Source organism: Schistocerca serialis, chromosome 5, assembly GCF_023864345.2.
Source record: "Schistocerca serialis cubense isolate TAMUIC-IGC-003099 chromosome 5, iqSchSeri2.2, whole genome shotgun sequence".
NCBI lineage: Eukaryota > Metazoa > Arthropoda > Insecta > Orthoptera > Acrididae > Schistocerca > Schistocerca serialis.
The window spans coordinates 472,324,634-472,342,433 of NC_064642.1; the positions used below are offsets into that span (position 1 = coordinate 472,324,634).

At 43.1% G+C, this 17,800-nt stretch overlaps 1 protein-coding gene and 1 non-coding gene across 3 annotated transcripts in view; both read left to right on the top strand.

Moving 5' to 3' along the window:
* Positions 1 to 17,800, top strand: part of LOC126481191 (segmentation protein cap'n'collar) — a 384,641-nt gene that overhangs the window by 229,813 nt on the left and 137,028 nt on the right. The window lies entirely within an intron of this gene.
* Positions 8,855 to 8,929, top strand: Trnas-cga (transfer RNA serine (anticodon CGA)). The gene has a single exon. It is a non-coding gene; the product is annotated as a tRNA-Ser (tRNA).

The window sequence follows — 17,800 nt, forward strand, 5'->3', positions numbered from 1 at the left end:
ATCAGTGAAATACGCTTACCTTGTAGGTATGACATACTGAATGGATAACTCCTCAAAAATTTCAGATACAATAAGTTTTGTTTACTCACTCTCAAAAATAGTTCTTACGGCACAGTGCGTTTTCAGACACCCAGAATCGCTTATATAAAAGTAGTGATTTTAGTGTGTTGCCCCATCTTGTATAATTTTCTGCGGATGCCCATGCTAGTAACGGAACAAAAACAACACAAACAATAACTTTCGAAATGTCCCCGCAAGAAGTGAGGACGTAGCATATCGCATGCAAAGGTTTCAATTACTCCATCATTGAACCATAGGTTCATTCAAAAGAACGACCTTGGCTCCGGAGAAACTACATGAATGTGCTTCCAGAAAAATTAGTCGCCGGGTTCTCACGTTTCGAGACCATAAACTCTACCCTTCATGATACGTGCGCCGCGGGAGAATCTTGTTATTGCTGAACTGTATTGTGGATAACACTTCATACATAGCACAAATCAGTGTCAGTAGAAACATACCAATCAATTATAACTGTGTACTATTTATCCTTCATAAAATATAACTTTATGAAACTGATTTATTTTCTGCACTTTAGTACACTCCCAGTGCGTAGCTCCAGCGTTTAGAATTAGGTTGACAAAATGCAAGATAAAATGGTATTACGAGAGCGTGCTGAAAAGTTAGCCTCCGATTTTTTTATTCTGTTGTCAATATCGGTTGAGGTATTACAGCCGGCAGTTGTGGCCGAGCGATTGTAGGCGCTTCAGTCCGGAACCGCGCTGCTGCTACAGTCTCAGGTTCGAATCCTGCCTCGGGCATGGATGTGTGTGATGTCCTTAGGTTAGTTAGGTTTAAGTAGTTGTAAGTGTAGGGTACTGATGACCTCAGCTGTTAAGTCCCATAGTTGTCAGAGCCATTTGAACCATTTTGAGGTATTACATGTCATACATATTACTCGGCCGATTTTCCCTCCCTCTTCGCTGACACAGCTTGAAACCCTCTGCCGCTACAGGGCTCTGAATTGTAGCGTGTAACATAGCGGTTTGTAACGTAACTACGTCGGTGCGTGAGAAACAGTGTGCTGTAATCGAGTTTCTAACCGCAGAAGAGTTCGACGACACATAGAGCATCCTCTCCTTCAGCATGATAATGCAAGGCAACACACGAGCGGTGCGACATCTGCAACAATCCGACACCTTGGGCTTACTGTCAACGGCCATCGTCCACACAGTTCGGTCTCGGTACCATCTGATTTTCATCTGCTTCCAAAACTTGAAGAACACCTTTGAGGACTTCACTTTGATAATGATGAGATTGTGGCAACGTCAACAAAGTGTTATATTCTTCAGTATGGTATCAACAAACTGATCTCTTGCTGGGAGAAATGTGTTCGTCGCCATGGTTATTGTGTTGAGAAATAAATAATTAGGCATGCAGGGTGATTGTGTTGAGAAATAAATAATTAGGCATGAAGAATAAAGATGTAGAATGTTTATAACGCTTTTTTTAAATTCAAAAGTTGTAAGAGTTTTCACATTAATTCGGAGGCATTACTTTTCAACATGCCCTCGTATCTTTCATGACACATTTTGGAGCATTCTGCTAGTCGCTGCAGCAGGTTTTAATCCTCTGCAGTTCTTCCTTCATTTCGCTACAATTTTCTGGCATTTCGACTTTCCTGTACACAACAGCGTCACTTGCGAACAGCTTCAATGAGCTTCAGACGTTATCTGGCAGATCATTTCAGTGCACATACTGTCCCAAACTTGTGGTGTCAAAATTATACATATAGTTGACGATCATATTCTGAGCAGGAATTAGCAATCGGAAATAAATATTTATCTACTTTTTGGCGTAAACAACTTGCGCCATGAAGAACGTAAGCACATTGGCAACACTAAAAAATGACGCGCACCAGTCTCAACACATGCATTAAAAAAAAAAAAGTGCCCTCAAACATTGCTGTAGTATGTTTCAAACGAGACAGCCAGTAGCGACCCTACAAACCAGTTCCCTTTCAGTTTCTGCAGGGGTTACATACATCAGTTACTTCATGTAACCCAATACGAAAACATACTTAGTCGTGAGCTTCGGCGATCCCACTGGTCGTGGTGCAAGCGGGGAACAGTTGTATGGTATAAAACATACGAGTATGTGGTTTAGAAACGCTTTCCTCACATGCCTTTCTCCTTCAAGACATCATACCACCTGAAATATTTGTCCCATTGGTTCCTTATTAGCAAATTAATACGATGTAAGATAGCTTCCGACGTTACTGGTTCCATCGAGCAGACGCCATATTAAAATACGAGTTACTAAAGATATAGTGCCGTATTTGTTGTTTTTTCTATTACACCTAGCGAACTATGAAAAATAAGCTGTTTGAAGGTACCAGCACTTCAGGTATATACTTTTCGGTACGATTGATGCAATAACATGTCGGGAAACGGTACGTCGGTGTAGAAAAGTGTCATCATCCCAGTAAGTGCAAAGTTCTGTGATGGGAATGTAACTCTCTCCAGATGTTTTAGTCAAACAATGTACATCTGCACTGATAGTGCCGGCCGGAGTGGCCGAGCGGTTCTAGGCGCTACAGTCTGGAACCGCGCGACCGCTACGGTCGCAGGTTCGAATCCTGCCTCGGGCATGGATGTGTGTGATCTCCTTAGGTTGGTTAGGTTTAAGTAGTTGTAAGTTCTAGGGGACTGATGACCTCAGAAGTTAAGTCCCATAGTGCTCAGAGCCATTTGAATCTTGCACTGATAGTACACAAATGCAAAATCAGTTTGCAGCGGGCTCCAAAAGTGGAGGTAAACAAACTTGGCTGAAATTCACGTTCTGTGCCCACATAGCGTAGGTAGAATTTTGTTCCAGAAGTTGGAGATTTATGTTCGGTTTCCACCAAGACATAAAATTTTAATTCCTCAGAAATATTTGAAACTTTCTTTTTTATTTCAATATCTTCTGAATAATATTTAATCTCAGAGAAAATATTTGAAGTTCTCATTTTTAATGTTAAGCATCTTTGAATCCACTGATAACTCCACAATGGTCTTCGGGATTTTCTCCTCGCGTCTTTGGAAATGCTAATGATGTTAACACAGCTGTCCCACGCGTTTCAATTTTCGGAAGCAATATGTACAACTTTTGTGCGACGGAGAGCCGGCTACGGAGCGGTTTTTCCGCATACACAACTTCGCGGCGGGGTCAGGGATTTTCTCTGCCTCGTGATGACTGGGTGTTGTGTGATGTCCGTAGGTTAGTTAGGTTTAAGTAGTTCTAAGTTCTAGGGGACTGATGACCATAGCTGTTAAGTCCCATAGTGCTCAGAGCCATTTGAACCACAACTTTGCGCCGTTTCGATCTAAGCCTCCGAGTTGCTCCGTTTGAATAGGGAACGAGAGAATTTCAAACGGGGTATCTCGGTTGTCTCGAGTAGCTTCACTTTCTCTAATCCCAAATATATGGCGCGGCATCAGTTTCACTTCACATACTAAGAATGGAAATTCCAGGATGGAATAATACGTAAAATAAACAAGCGTAACCACTCACCTATAGCTGACTGATGTGTGGCGCATAGAAACGCGTAACAGAAAACAGTATTCACATTAGCTACTAGCGTTCTAACTCTTGGTCTTTCCGTAGCAAAAGTGTATGCATGCACGCATGGGGGCATGCGCGCGCACGCACTTAACTTCAGTCAGCTATATGTGAGTGATTTCCTTTATTTTGCGTATCACTTTAGGTACCGTTCAACGTGTTAAAGATATCCGTAATCTATCTTCACTTTGACCAATAGTCACTATGCGCCCAATAAACCGCAAGCAGGCAGTTACGGTTACCTCGATAATCACCGAGATACATGTATCAAATACTTTTTATCAGATGAAACTGTGTATGTATTTTTCAGAATAGTTCTAGATGAGTTCTGCTGTGTTTATGCATTCACACTAGTTGGTACTATTTCAGCTAGTTCATAAATACAAAAAATATTGTACACTTAAAAAGGAGTACAAATAACGATACGACACTAAATATTTTACGAGCAGCATAAATTAAAATAATTCGCCAACGTCTCAGCATTCCAGATCTACACAGATGCTAACTTAATGCAAATCTTCAAAAGAGTAACACACAGTTAATCGTGAACGCCCTCAGTCCCCGAAGCACTTTACTGATGAGAGAAACACAAAATCCATGGTGTTGCGTATTCACCACACTACAAGAACACTAGGAAATCCTCATTTTAAGTACATTTTTGCAATACAGTTTCTTCCCAGACCTACGAAATAGTTACATCGCTAAATTGCGAATAGTCACAAAGCCAGATACCGTGTTACATATTTTCAATACGTTTACTTACAATTATTATCGAAAATTTTCGCATACGTGTCTTCCATACGTGCGCTTAACCAAAGAAAATGTTTTATACCGTTAACTAGTCCTGCCACCATTGGCACCCATCAGAATGGTTGTTTGACCGAGCATTATTCGGTGACTTCTGATACTCCTTTCAACCTTTCTTATAATGACCAACGGTGGCAGATATCGGTTAACGATGTAAAACGTTTACTGTGATTGCGTCAATGAAAATTTATGCGCTCAATGAAAAAGTCTGTCGCTACATCCACGATAAAATGTCCTTTCTTCCAGATACATGCTTTCTTTGTCCTACTTCAACGGTCCCTTGCATTATTTTGGGCTCTCGTTATTATAATAGTATTTATAGCATAGTTTAAATCATTGTGCAGATCAGGCGTTTGCTTGTCTTTTAGCACTGACACCTATGTGCAAACGGCGCTGCTCTCGGTCGTTAAGTGAAGGCCGTCGGCCACTGCGTTGTCCGTGGTGAGAGGTAATGCCTGAAATTTGGTATTTTCGACACACACTTGATACTGTGGATCTCGGAATATTGAATTCACTAACGATTTCCGAAATGTAATGTCCCATGCGTCTAGCTCCAACTACCACGCTCAACGTCTGCTAACTCCCGTCGTGCGGCCATAATCACGTCGGACACCTTTTCACACGAATCGCTTGAGTACCAATGACAGCTTCGCCAATGCACTGCCCTTTTATCCCTTGTGTATGCGATACTACGGCCATCTGTATATCGCTGTCCCAGGACTATTGTCACATTAGTGTAGTTTACGCTTGCCGTTTATCGAAATCGTGTGTTGTTTGCACGCGTCACCTGCGGTGGGATGTGTGATTTCGTCGCGTGAACAAGGCGGGTTGTTTCTGAGCGTTCAGCAGTATGGTGGAGAATTGGAGGCCACATCAGACGGCCACGTCGCATGTGACTGGGGCTTTACAAACTTAGCACGTGGCGTGTGATGGTTTCGGAGCGGTTTCGAACATCGTTGAAGACAACTTGCTCGTTCATCTCCACGTTCGGGCTCACATCCAGATTGCGGACGATTTTACTTCGTCCCTTTTCCTTTTAATTTTTTTCTCCCCTTCAATCAATTGGATGAAAATCAGTGTGGGTTTAGGCCTCTTAGAGGTTGTCAGGACCAGATCTTTAGCTTACGGCAAATAATGGAGAAGTGTTACGAGTGGAACAGGGAATTGTATCTATGCTTTATAGATCTAGAAAAGGCATATGACCGGCTTCCTAGGAGGAAGTTATTGTCTGTTCTACGAGATTATGGAATAGGAGGCAAACTTTTGCAAGCAATTAAAGCTCTTTGCATAGATAGTCAGGCAGCAGTTAGAGTTGACGGTAAATTGAGTTCATGGTTCAGAGTAGTTTCAGGGGTAAGACAAGGCTGCAACCTATCTCCACTGTTGTTCATATTATTTACGGATCATATGTTGAAACCAATAGACTGGCTGCATGAGATTAAGATACGTGAACACAAAATAAGCAGTCTCGCATGTGCGGATGACGTAGTTGTGATGGGAGATTCGATTGAAAGTTTGCAAAGTAATATTTCAGAGCTACATCAGAAATGTAAGGACTATGGCATGAAGATTAGCATTTCCAAAACGAAAGTAATGTCAATGGGAAAGAGATATAAACGGATTGAGTGCCACATAGGAGGGACAAAGTTAGAACAGATGGACGGTTTCAAGTACTTAGGATGCTTATTCTCACAGGATGGCAACATAGTGAAAGAACTGGAAGCGAGGTGTAGCAAAGCTAATGCAGTGAGCGCTCAGCTACGATCTACTCTCTTCTGCAAGAAGGAAGTCAGTACCAAGACTAAGTTATCTGTGCACCGTTCAATCTTTCGACCAACTTTGTTGTATGGGAGCGAAAGCTAGGTGGATTCAGGTTACCTTATCAGTAAGGTTGAGGTTACGGATATGAAAGTAGCTAGGATGATTGCAGGTACTAGTAGATGGGAACAATGGCAGGAGGGTGTCCACAATGAGGAAATCAAAGACAAACTGGGAATGAACTCTATAGATGTGGCAGTCAGGGCGAACAGGCTTAGATGGTGGGGTCATGTTACACGCATGGGAGAAGCAAGGTTACCCAGGAGACTCATGGGTTCAGCAGTAGAGGGTAGGAGGAGTCGGGGTAGACCAAGGAGAAGGTACCTGGATTCGGTTAAGAATGATTTTGAAGTAATAGGCTTAACATCAGAAGAGGCGCCAATGTTAGCACTGAATAGGGGATAGTGGAGGAATTTTATAAGGGGGACTATGCTCCAGACTGAACGCTGAAAGGCATAATCAGTGTTACATTATGATGATGATGATGATGATTCAATAAAACAGTATCAATCCAGGTGCGTTAATCGCAGTAAAGCGAAAAGTGCGTTAGCTGAAGAACCGCACCGGCAGTGGCAGTTTCCGGGTTTTCCCCTCTCGCAGGCTTGCCACTCTGACCGCACCGATGAAAGGCACGTAGTAACGGGACGGCGGCAGCACCAGCAGCGCCGGACAAAGCGCGCCAGCAGTAGAAAGCAGTGCCTCCCGTCTCAAAAGAGGTGACTGGCGGCGCGGCCGGCGCTGGCGATTTCTTCCCGCGGCCATTAATCAGCGCGACCCACGCCGAGTGACGCGCCTCGCACGCAACTAGGTCTTCCAGCGGCCCGCGTCCTCCTCAAATTACTCCCACCTCTCACTTTACCTCTGAATTAGCGCCGCGCCAGCGGCCGAGTCGTTAGCCTCTCCCATACTGACCCGCGGGCCGGCAGCCAACCAATAATGGCGTATCTTCTTTCAGGCGTCGCCTCTCTTCAGAATTACCTCTCGTAAATGTTCCTTCTGCACACACTTCGGGTAAAAGACTCCTTCAGACCTCAGAGGCAGTACGTGATTTTGATGCCATGTGGCACTAGTCGGATTGCGTGATCAGATCAGTGAGGAGCCACTCTTTCTATTTTTCTCCCACTTTTCCCGATAGGGCGACCAACATTTGGTGACGGTTTTAAAGCAAATGAACAATTTGTGACCACCATTTTAAAGGAAGTTTAAGGGAGATGTACTCGCAATAAATGTCAAGTGCATAAGTACATCACATTTGCCTGGAATGGACGAGAGTGGAGATATAAGTATAAAAAAAACTGACATACGTAGATTACTTTTATGTCGTACGGTATCGTATTTTGGGAGGTGGGCGCATCCGTGGGTTGCCACTACGGGCCGAGAACCATTAAACATTCGCCCTCCACAACCACTGTAGACGAGTAGGATATGTCATTCTATCTCCACTCCTCACTTTCCCTATAGCCAAACCGTCTTCTTTTCGTAGAAGCAAGAAGGAAAAAAGACTATATATCTATAATAGTATGTCTAGACCAGTAAGCATCACCATCAGTATACAGAACCTTTTGGCACTCTGTCCAAACCAAAGAAGAAGAAAAAATCGGAGAATCGTCTGGGTGTAGAGTGTACCACTCACAGTATAGACTTGAACAGAATACCTTCAAACGTCATGAGACTGTTAAACGATCTTAATCGGTGGCGTACATTAATATCAAAGCTGACAGATGTTCGCGTGTCAAAGTGTAACACTCACTGTTTATTGGATTGCTTTGCCCTTCCTTTGCCACGATGAAAATTCACAGGCAACTAGACGACATACGGCCAAATTACCAAATTACACTAGCCGTATTCGTTGCGCCTGTTGTCCTTTAACTAAAACTGGCAGCCCATTCAAGAACGAACACACTCGTAATCCCGACGGTGAATGTGGCGGGCCGGCAAGTGTAACACCTTCTTATCAAGGCTCAATTTAAACTCGAAGAATAACCCTAGCTACACTTCACATGCAGGTGACCCTGCGAATATCTACTACAAAATGCTACCACCGAACTCCCGTCCGTCCAACCCCGTAGCATCGGCCCTCCCGCTGTCCGACAAGACTTACTGGCTCTTGCATTTGCTGGTGGTGACTACGTCGTGCACGACACGCATAGAACGCTTTAATGCCTCATTGCATGACCCCGCCGCCGCCTGACAGGGCGCCGTGGTAGGCGTTACAGAGAGACACAGCTCTAACATCTTTGAATATCAATAGGGCTCACTTCAGTCAGGATGTCGAGAATGAGGTTTGAACGCAGCATACGTGATCGAAACTCATCGTGTCACTCTAAGAGCTCCTGATTAGGGACGAAGTCATTTTATGAGAGATATACGATTACTACAGATTTCAAAATTCCTGGAAGATTAGAATTGTGTGTCGGGCCGAGACTCGAACTCGGGACCTTTGCCTTTCGCGGGCAAGTGCTCTCATTCTGGAAACATCCCCCAGGCTGTGGCTAAGCCATGTCTCCGCAATATCCTTTCTTTCAGGAGTGCTAGTTTTGCAAGGTTCGCAGGAGAGCTTCTGGAAAGTTTGGAAGGTAGGAGACGGGGTACTGGCAGAAGTAAAGCTGTGAGGACGGGGCGTGAGTCGTGCTTGGGTAGCTCAGTTGGTAGAGCACTTGCCTGCGAAAGGCAAAGGTCCCGAGTTCGAGTCTCGGCCCGGCACACAGTTTTAATCTGCCATGAAGTTTCATATCAGCGCACACTCCGCTGCAGAGTGAAAATCTCATTCTGGACTACAGATTTCCCTTGAATCGATTACAGTATGCATTTATTCAGTTATCCGTGCAGACCCACGTCTAACTAACAATGAAATTTTTGTCTGTCTAGGGTAAACTGGGTATATTTGTCATAACATTCGAAAATGTTTCACAACGGCGTTATATTATAAAGAAAGAAAGATTGGGGTTTAACATCCCATTGCGTTCGAGATCGTTGTGGACTGAGCATGAGATCCAATTAGGCAAGGAAGTCCTGTCCCTTCAAAAGAAAAATACCGGCTTTTGTATTGAGCGACTTAGAAAAATCATGCCGACGGAGATTTGAAGCGCCCTTCCCCAGAACAGCAGTCCGATATCTTAACACTGCGTCACCTCGTTCGTGGTGGTCTCAGAAACCGTAAACGCTGTGACAATATGATGGAAAATTTTTGCTGATTGCTCTGATGCTCTGTTCACAGGGCAGACCGTATCTTTCATCACTGAAGTGCCTGCTTTGAAGATGTTCAGAAACCAGGTTTTACTTAACAATCACATTATTTCATTTATTAACATTCATAGTAATACCACTTGACTCCTACACAATCAACAACATCAAAATACGTGAGTATTACGGAAAATCTGATTTCTGTACATCTTCACTGTAGTAAAGTGATCAATATTAATAAGTGTCTCAAGCTGAGTTTGTGTTTGATGATTGATGGCTACAGTAACCTAAGAATTGTCATATGCACCTCAGTGAATTGTACATTTACTTGTTTTGCGAGAAGTTTGTTGTTACCTTTTAAATGAAAATAGTTAATGATTTTTTGACTCGTTCTTCATCCAAGAGCGCCATTAAATTTAGGATATGTGAAATGAATACAGCATCTTTTGTAACACACATTATTTTTCCTTGTTGTCTGACATGTTCTGCATCCTTGAGGATATTCTCACTGTGAAACTATAGGACAAAAAGTATAACTAATTCAGTCTAACTGAACACTTGTACTAGACTGTATAGTTGAGCACGAGGCGCTGCAAGTTATCGATCTATAGACTTTCCAAGAAAGGCAATGTGAACTATATTCCAGCACTACCAGTGGCAGATGTGCCCCATAATTTTCGTATTCAGGACTGAATCACGGACGACAGCTCAACAAGCATCACACCAGGTAGAGGGTACTGAGCACACAGACCATCGAATGTCAGAGGAGATGTGTTTAGGAAAATATTTCTTATTTAATTGTTTGCACGCGTTGGAAGTTAGTCCTAAGGCGAGTAAATAAATATATTACACGCATTGGTCGGGCAGCAGAGCATCCACGACTGTAACAGCCAACCCACAATAAAGTTGGAGAACATGGTACACATTGTTCTAATCCAAAGTGTAACAGCCATAAAATTTATGCGACGCAACTGAAGATACATACAAACATCTAATTGTTAAAGATATCTATCTCAAAAAAATTAAAGTCTTTGTAACAGAAACACTGTAAGGTAAGCGCTTTTGGAAAGAAAACAAGTGGTCACCGCGAAGTTTGTTTTGATATGGAGTGCCTTTGCCACGCTCATTTCGCCTGGTCCATCTAGCCACTTACGGCGGATCACTAATGATTACGTGGTAGGTGAAACGTGTTAGGGCTTTATGTTTTCGTATTGAAAATGTATTTCCGCACGTCCACGTCGTTAACCACAAAAAACACGGAACTTTTAGAAATTTAAACTTTTCCATTGAGATAGATCGCCAAATTGTAGGCTGTGCAATTTAACAAAGAAAGATACCCGGCCGAGCTCTTTTTCTTCACTGATTGTAGTTTCCTGCTGTGACTTATGTTCGTGAAAAAGTTCCATAGTTCTTTCTAAATCGAGTTAACATTAAACTGTAGGTTCTTCTCTAACTTTGTTAGTTACCTAATATCGATATTTCAGTTAGTACTTTTGCCTGGAACATCACACTGCTTTACTAATCGTGTTACACTCTTGGATTCTTTCAACTTGTTTACCTGGTCACCAAGCCGGATATAAGGAGCCCTACAGATCGTACCACGGTGTATCTTGAAGGTCGCTGCACACAGATTTTTATTATGTTTATTAGATACCTTAATTGGTTAGATAGGTTAGAAAACTTAAAAAGGGATATGGATACGTTTAAGTTTGATGTATTTAGGGTTAGTGAAGCGCAGTGGCAGGAATAACAGGACTTCTGAAAGACTTATCAACAAAAGAACAAGCAGAAGTAATTTAGGAGTAAGTAAGTTGCTTTGAACAGCGTAGTGAAGGCAAGACCGTGGCCAAAATACACAGGAAACGATCACCCACCCCACTAGTACAAGTTTTAATGCCAAGTAGCTGGAAACGACCACCAACCACACTAGTACAAGTTTCAATACCAACTAGCTCCTCACTGGACTGCATTGAAATTTTGAAGATAGCAGAGATAAAATACAGTGAGCGAAACTTGTTTAGATAGAAGATTGTCGCTAGAAGATCCAAAGGACGTGAAAGGAAGCCGTAGTTGAGAAGGGAGTTAGATAGGTTTCTAGCCTATTCCTGACGTTATTCAGTCTGTACAGTGAGCAAGCTGCGAAGGAAACCAAGGAGAAATTTCGAAAAGGAATTAAATTTCAGGTAGAAGAAACAAAAACTTTGATATTTGTCGATGACATTGTAATCCTATAAGAGACTGCAAAGGACTTGCAAGAGCAGTTGAACGAAATTGGTAGTGTCTTGAAAATAGATTATAACTCGAACATCGACAAAAATGAAATAAGGGTAATGGAATGTAGTCGAATTAAATCAGCCGACGTTGAAAAAATTTAATTAGAAAATGAGCCACTAAAAGTAATAGATGAGTTTTGCTATTCGGGCAGCAAAATAACTGGTAATGGCCGGAGTAGGGATAATATAAAATGCAGAGTGCCGACAGCAAGAAAAGCATTTCTGAAAAAGAGAAATTTGTTAACATCTGATATCAATTTAAGTGTTAGGAAGTCTTTTTCCGAAGATATTTGTCTGGCGTGTAGGCTTGTGTGGAAGTGAACGTAGACAATAGTCAGTTCAGACAAAAAGTGAATAGAAGCCTTTGAAATATTGTGCTATAGAAGAATACTGAACATTAGATAGGTTGATCGAATAACAAATGGAAGGGGGGGGGGCGCTGAATGGGATTGGGGGAAAAAAAGAAATTTATGGCATACTGTGGCTAAACGAAGAGATCATCTTGTTAGGACACATCCTGAGGCATCAAGGAACAATCACTTTGCTAATGGGGGGTAGTATGGAAGGGTAAAAATTGGAGAGGAAGGCGTAGGCATGAATAAAGTAAGCAGGTTAAAATTGACGTAGATTGCAGTAGTTACTCATAGGTGAAGGGGTTAGCACAGCATAGACTAGCGTGGAGACTTATCAAACCATTCTTCCGACTGAAGACCGCAACAGTAGCAACTTATACACAGACTAGTTGAAACAAAATACAAAGGCATGCACAATACTGAATGCCAAAAAGCTCATACAAGTGCAGGAGTCCACGTTTTTACGCCGAACCGAACTCCCAGGTGTCCATATCTAGGAAGCGGACGTTCCTTCACACTTCCTGGACCAAGCAGCTTATGCCACAGCGCACGCAACTAACGCAGCAGGTGGTAAGACCATTATGATCCGCTTTATGGGCTTTCTCCCGCAAACCATTCTTCTCCGGGGTATTGCGCGCTAGTTGCGACGAAAGGTCGCCCGTCTCATTACGATGAACGGGAAAGCGGTGCACTTGACAGTTTGGCCGGACGTCATTAACTGGGAGGTTGTGTCGGCCAGCGGAAGTGCGGAGTCTTCAGGAAGCTGCCACCATTACGACCACCCGGCAGCTCTTCTGGGTGGCTGTGGAAATGTTGTATGAAACATTGTGAGTCTTCGTTTCCTGTGTGGCCTGAAATGTTGTTCTTGTAATAAATAAACGAGATTTTCGTAACAGTTGCTTCCATCATAGTACAGAGGGATGTCCCACCAAAAATTAAAAATTCTGCTTAACCATTCATTCCAGTCCGTGCGCAATGGGTGTTTATAGATTGGGGGTAGGAAATTTGATAAATTAGCTTATAACATGGAGAAAATACGGGCTTAAAGGAGTAGACGAACTTCAACAGTTATTGGAAGAGCGTAAAAGAGAAAATTTAAAAGTAGTATAAACTTATAATAATGTATAAAAGTTTAGTTTTTTTTTAAATTTTCAGTTTCATTTACAGCAGTAAGACATGGACTTTCAGTACGGAAAATCATTCAGAAATTTAGGGTTCCTCAGCGAGCAGTGGAGAGAAGCATGTTAGAGTCATACGCGTCCGGCCATCCTGATTTAGGTTTCCCGAGATTTCCCTAAATCGCTGCAGGCAAATGCCGGGATGGTTCCTTTGAAAGGGCACGGCCGACTTCTTTCCCCGTCCTTCCCTAATCCGATGGACCGATGACCTCGCCTTTTGCTCCTCTTCCCCAAATCAACCAACCAACCATATTAGGATGTACGTGAGAAAGTCAGGGAAACTAATGAATGAGACAGGAAATAAAGTCGGGAGCAAGACATAATTATGACAACGAAGATTAAATATCAGTGACACCGACTCGTATCCGGGTGAACACATGATAAGTGGACTTAGAAACTGCTTTGTTAGATTCCAGTATGGATGCAGGATTGACATGGCTCCGTATAGCTGATGGCTGTAAGACATGAGAAGTACGGAGAGCACCTTTATCCACCAGTGGGTGTCAAATGGATGGTGGTGGTGATGATGATGATGATCATGTTATGTCGGCGTCACGAGGGGTGTAAAACTAACCCAGTTTCGCAAATATGGTGGAGGAATTTAGCCGCAGAATTCACCTGAAATTTTTAATCGAAACAAGGAACGTGTGTCTGGCCGACTAGACGCTGGTTTTGATCTCCTTTCTCGTGAATGTGGGCCCAGTGTCTTAAACAGTGTGCCAGCTTGCTCTGTACGAATCCTTTTGCAAGGTACTAATATACATTTTACCTTTTGCTCAGTGTATTGTCAAGTGCGCGTGTGTGTAATTGTGACTGTTTCGTCAGTGTAGTGTTCTGCGTCTGTTACGATGGATAATTATCGAAAATATAGAAAGAGGAGTGGTACATAGGCACATAACCACAGTCTCTTGAATTGGAAAATTCTGAGCCTCCGAGCATAAGTGTCTCTTGCCTCCACGCCACGAGGTAGTACAGAGAAGTTTGGGATATGGCACGTGTCATTGACAGAGTCTGGTCATCAGATATTGTACGCCAGCACCTTTCCACACAAATATCGTTGATGAAATATTCTTCCCCCACCAGGTCGAAGGAAAGCGTTGTCTTGTGCTGGGGATATGTCGTATTGATCCCAAAACCATATAAACCCGCCGTTCCGACAATTTTTGTTGAGATTCACAAAGCACACCAAGTGACAGAATGATGTAAAATTTCCTTGTAGTTATTATTAGGCGTAGTTCTCTAGTCTACATCTACATTTATACTCCGCAAGCCACCCAACGGTGTGTGGCAGAGGGCACTTTACGTGCCACTGTCATTATTTCCCTTTCCGGTCCCAGTCGCGTATGGTCCGCGGGAAGAACGACTGCCGTAAAGCCTCCGTGCGCGCTCGAATCTCTCTAATTTTACATTCGTCCTTTTCCCATGTTACTGATTCTCGCCATACAATGACGCTCTCACAGCATCTGCATCGCCGGAATGGTTTGCTCCTTACAATCGGTAGTTCTAGAACACGTTGGAGGTAAAAATGCTGATAACGTCAAATTCGTTCTGAGAATGAAGCATATCGTCACGTTTGGAGTACTTGTGTCGCGTACGTCGCTGGTGACGCAGAGGCAATCCCACTATAAGGACAGTGCTGACGTCGAAGTGGCGATCGCAGGGTGACCTCTCTGTGTTAAAAGAATGGGCCCAGGCCAGCGCAGCGTAGCGTGGTGGCGTGAGCTGGCCGATTCGCCACGGCGTCTGGCACACTTCCCGCCTCGGCTGCCTTTCGTGTCCACAGCTCCGGACCAGCACACGGCCCGCCCTCCTACAGAAAGGGCAAGACAATAGTGTGCTGTTGTTTGCCGGGAGTTCCCAAAGGGCTCAATCGCCATCTTGTAAAGGTTTCTTTCTTTGCTGAAATCGACACTTTATCTTGTCCACATGGGACTGTTATATCGTCTGATTGTATTTAGTATAGACGATCGTGATAAGTAAGCGTAGAGTCCTTCTACACCATGACTTTATTTCTCCCTTGGACCACCTATACAGCCAGTCTACTCTTACAGGGCTGCCCATCCTTTGAATGTATCAGTCTATCTTTACTACCTCGTCCGAGGAATTTAAAACAGAGAAATTTCATCGTCATTGTTAGTAGCACAATTTAATACCAACTTTTAACACAGATTCAACAAACAGTTTATAAATGCCTACATTGATTGTTGTCCAGAGTATTAACACTTTCACGGGAAGTTCTTAATTCATGTGGCCATCTTCTGTGTCTAGGGCAACCAAATTATGTGTGGTTGACGTTGTGAATCTCCCCACAGTCGCGGTGTGGTTGTGACATGACGTGGATTTCATAGAGGTATTTTCGGTGGCAACTATGGTTGAATTTCAACCTGGAAATGCTTCTTACAAACTGCCTCATTTTCCCTACGCCAGATGAGTTACATTTCGTGTCCTACTTTTCACGTACCATTGGGTCTTCGATAAATGTGGTTGGATTTCTTTGTACCAGGTGCTCTGTAGCAGATCTTCGGTCTCCCACATCTTGTTTCTTTCGTATTTGGCGTTGTCTCTGACTACAGCAATAAGATCAACCGCTGGAATGCATCCCTCTTGCTTGGTAGAGTTAGTTACCAATTGATCGGCCGGCCGGTGTGGCCGAGCGGTTCTAGGCGCTACAGTCTGGAACCGCGCGACCGCTACGGCCGCAGGTTCGAATCCTGCCTCGGGCATGGATGTGTGTGATGTCCTTAGCTTAGTCAGGTTTAATTAGTTCTAAGTTCTAGGGAACTGATGACCACAGCAGTTAAGTCCCATAGTGCTCAGAGCTATTTGAACCAACTCATCGGCTGCCTCATTACCCACAATCCAAGTATACCCTTTGGTTCATACGAACTATACCTTTGGCCGTCGCTATGTGTCTTTCGTATATTAGAAACAACGCTACTTCGTTGTTATTTTAAACTTCCTATTGGTAACAACAGCAGCAGCAACAACATCAACACGATAGTCAGGCCATGGCAACTACACGATACCACCAACCACTGCTTTATCCAGTACTTTCCATTAACTTCTCGTTAGACTTCACGAGGCTGAGTGAGAGCCGTTCCAGAATTCCACACCTAGGAAAAATCCGAGATGGTACTTTGAATCGAACATTGGACTTCAGCATCTGTTCCCGGTAATGCCAAGTAGTAGACCACTGAGGCAGTCATCAGTAACACATATTATTTAACTCGTCTTTTGCACCGTTGACATACATCGAGCACTTAATTTCCGTAGAACGGAAAGTAATGTTGTAGAGTAAGCCCAATTTGTGTCAGCCAGCAGTAAGACGGGCTGTGTTATTAGCATCCAAGATCGAGCGTGTTCAAAGAAGGGCGGCAGGGGTAGCCACAGACCTGTTGTTTGCCTCTCAGCAGAGCGCTGAAAAAATGTGAACTGAAGAATGAAGCTGGGAGAATCAGTGACTAAGAGGCCGCTACAGTATCAGTGAATACAACTGTTAAAAAGGAGTGATAAGACAGGTAGGACAACGTTTCTGCTTACCAAGAGTGACAGGAAACAGACTGCCGACTATCCGAGTAGTCAGTATCGCATGTTTGTCTCTTAGGATGAAACCGTGAGGTATCAATGTTAAAGATTCAGGAATATTGTACAATAAGGTTTATATCACGAAGCGCTTATTAATAGTCTGTCATAGATGTAGTACACGTTTGGCGACTAGTTTCGAACCAGTTGGTTCATTCTCAAGCCTGGCCTACTGAGACTGCACTGAAAGTGCCTGATCTTAATAACAAATATCAAAATGTCAATAGATGGTTTATAAAATGTTCGCAGGTGACTGTCACAGTCAACAAGTGCCTTCTTAGCAAGTCAAAATCTGAGTAGGCACATTTTGTGATTGTGACATTCATCTGCGAACATTTTATAAAGCATTTATTGCCATTTTGAAGTTTGTTATTTAGATCAGGCGTTTTCAGTGCAACCTCAGTAGGCGGGGCTTGTGAGCGAACCAGCTGGCTCGTAACCAGTAGCCAAACATATGTACTGCAATTGTGACAGATTGTTGATAATCGCTTCAGGAAAGACAGAAAAGGTTGCCACTACTGAGTCAACAAAATGTTGAAACTGAAAAACCAAGGCTTAGATTTACTAACTCAGCAGTTAGGTGTGAAGGATGGGAAGATTCGCCGTGGTTAACAGTCATGTTATCAAACAGCTATGAAAACAAGAAGAGCATCAGCAAAGAGAGCACCAGCTAAAATGAAATTTCGTTGATAAACATCAGGAATTGACTCACGTTAAAATCTTCATTTCCTGTAGCAAAACCGCGCTATTAGATGACTTGATGTCACCAACACCGCGAGGTATGATGCGACCGAGGAAACGGACCAAAATCAGAAAAGAGAGGTTGTGGTTCGTTGTTTTCAGACAGACACAGATGTCGGTAATGAAAAGATCACATTACCCAATATTTCTCGTATCTGAAAACAACTATATGAATTGTAGGGTTAACCTGTTACCAAAAACTTTGAAATGAAAATATTAGCTTCTAAAATTGACTTTAAAACTATTTATATTCGTTGTGTTAGCA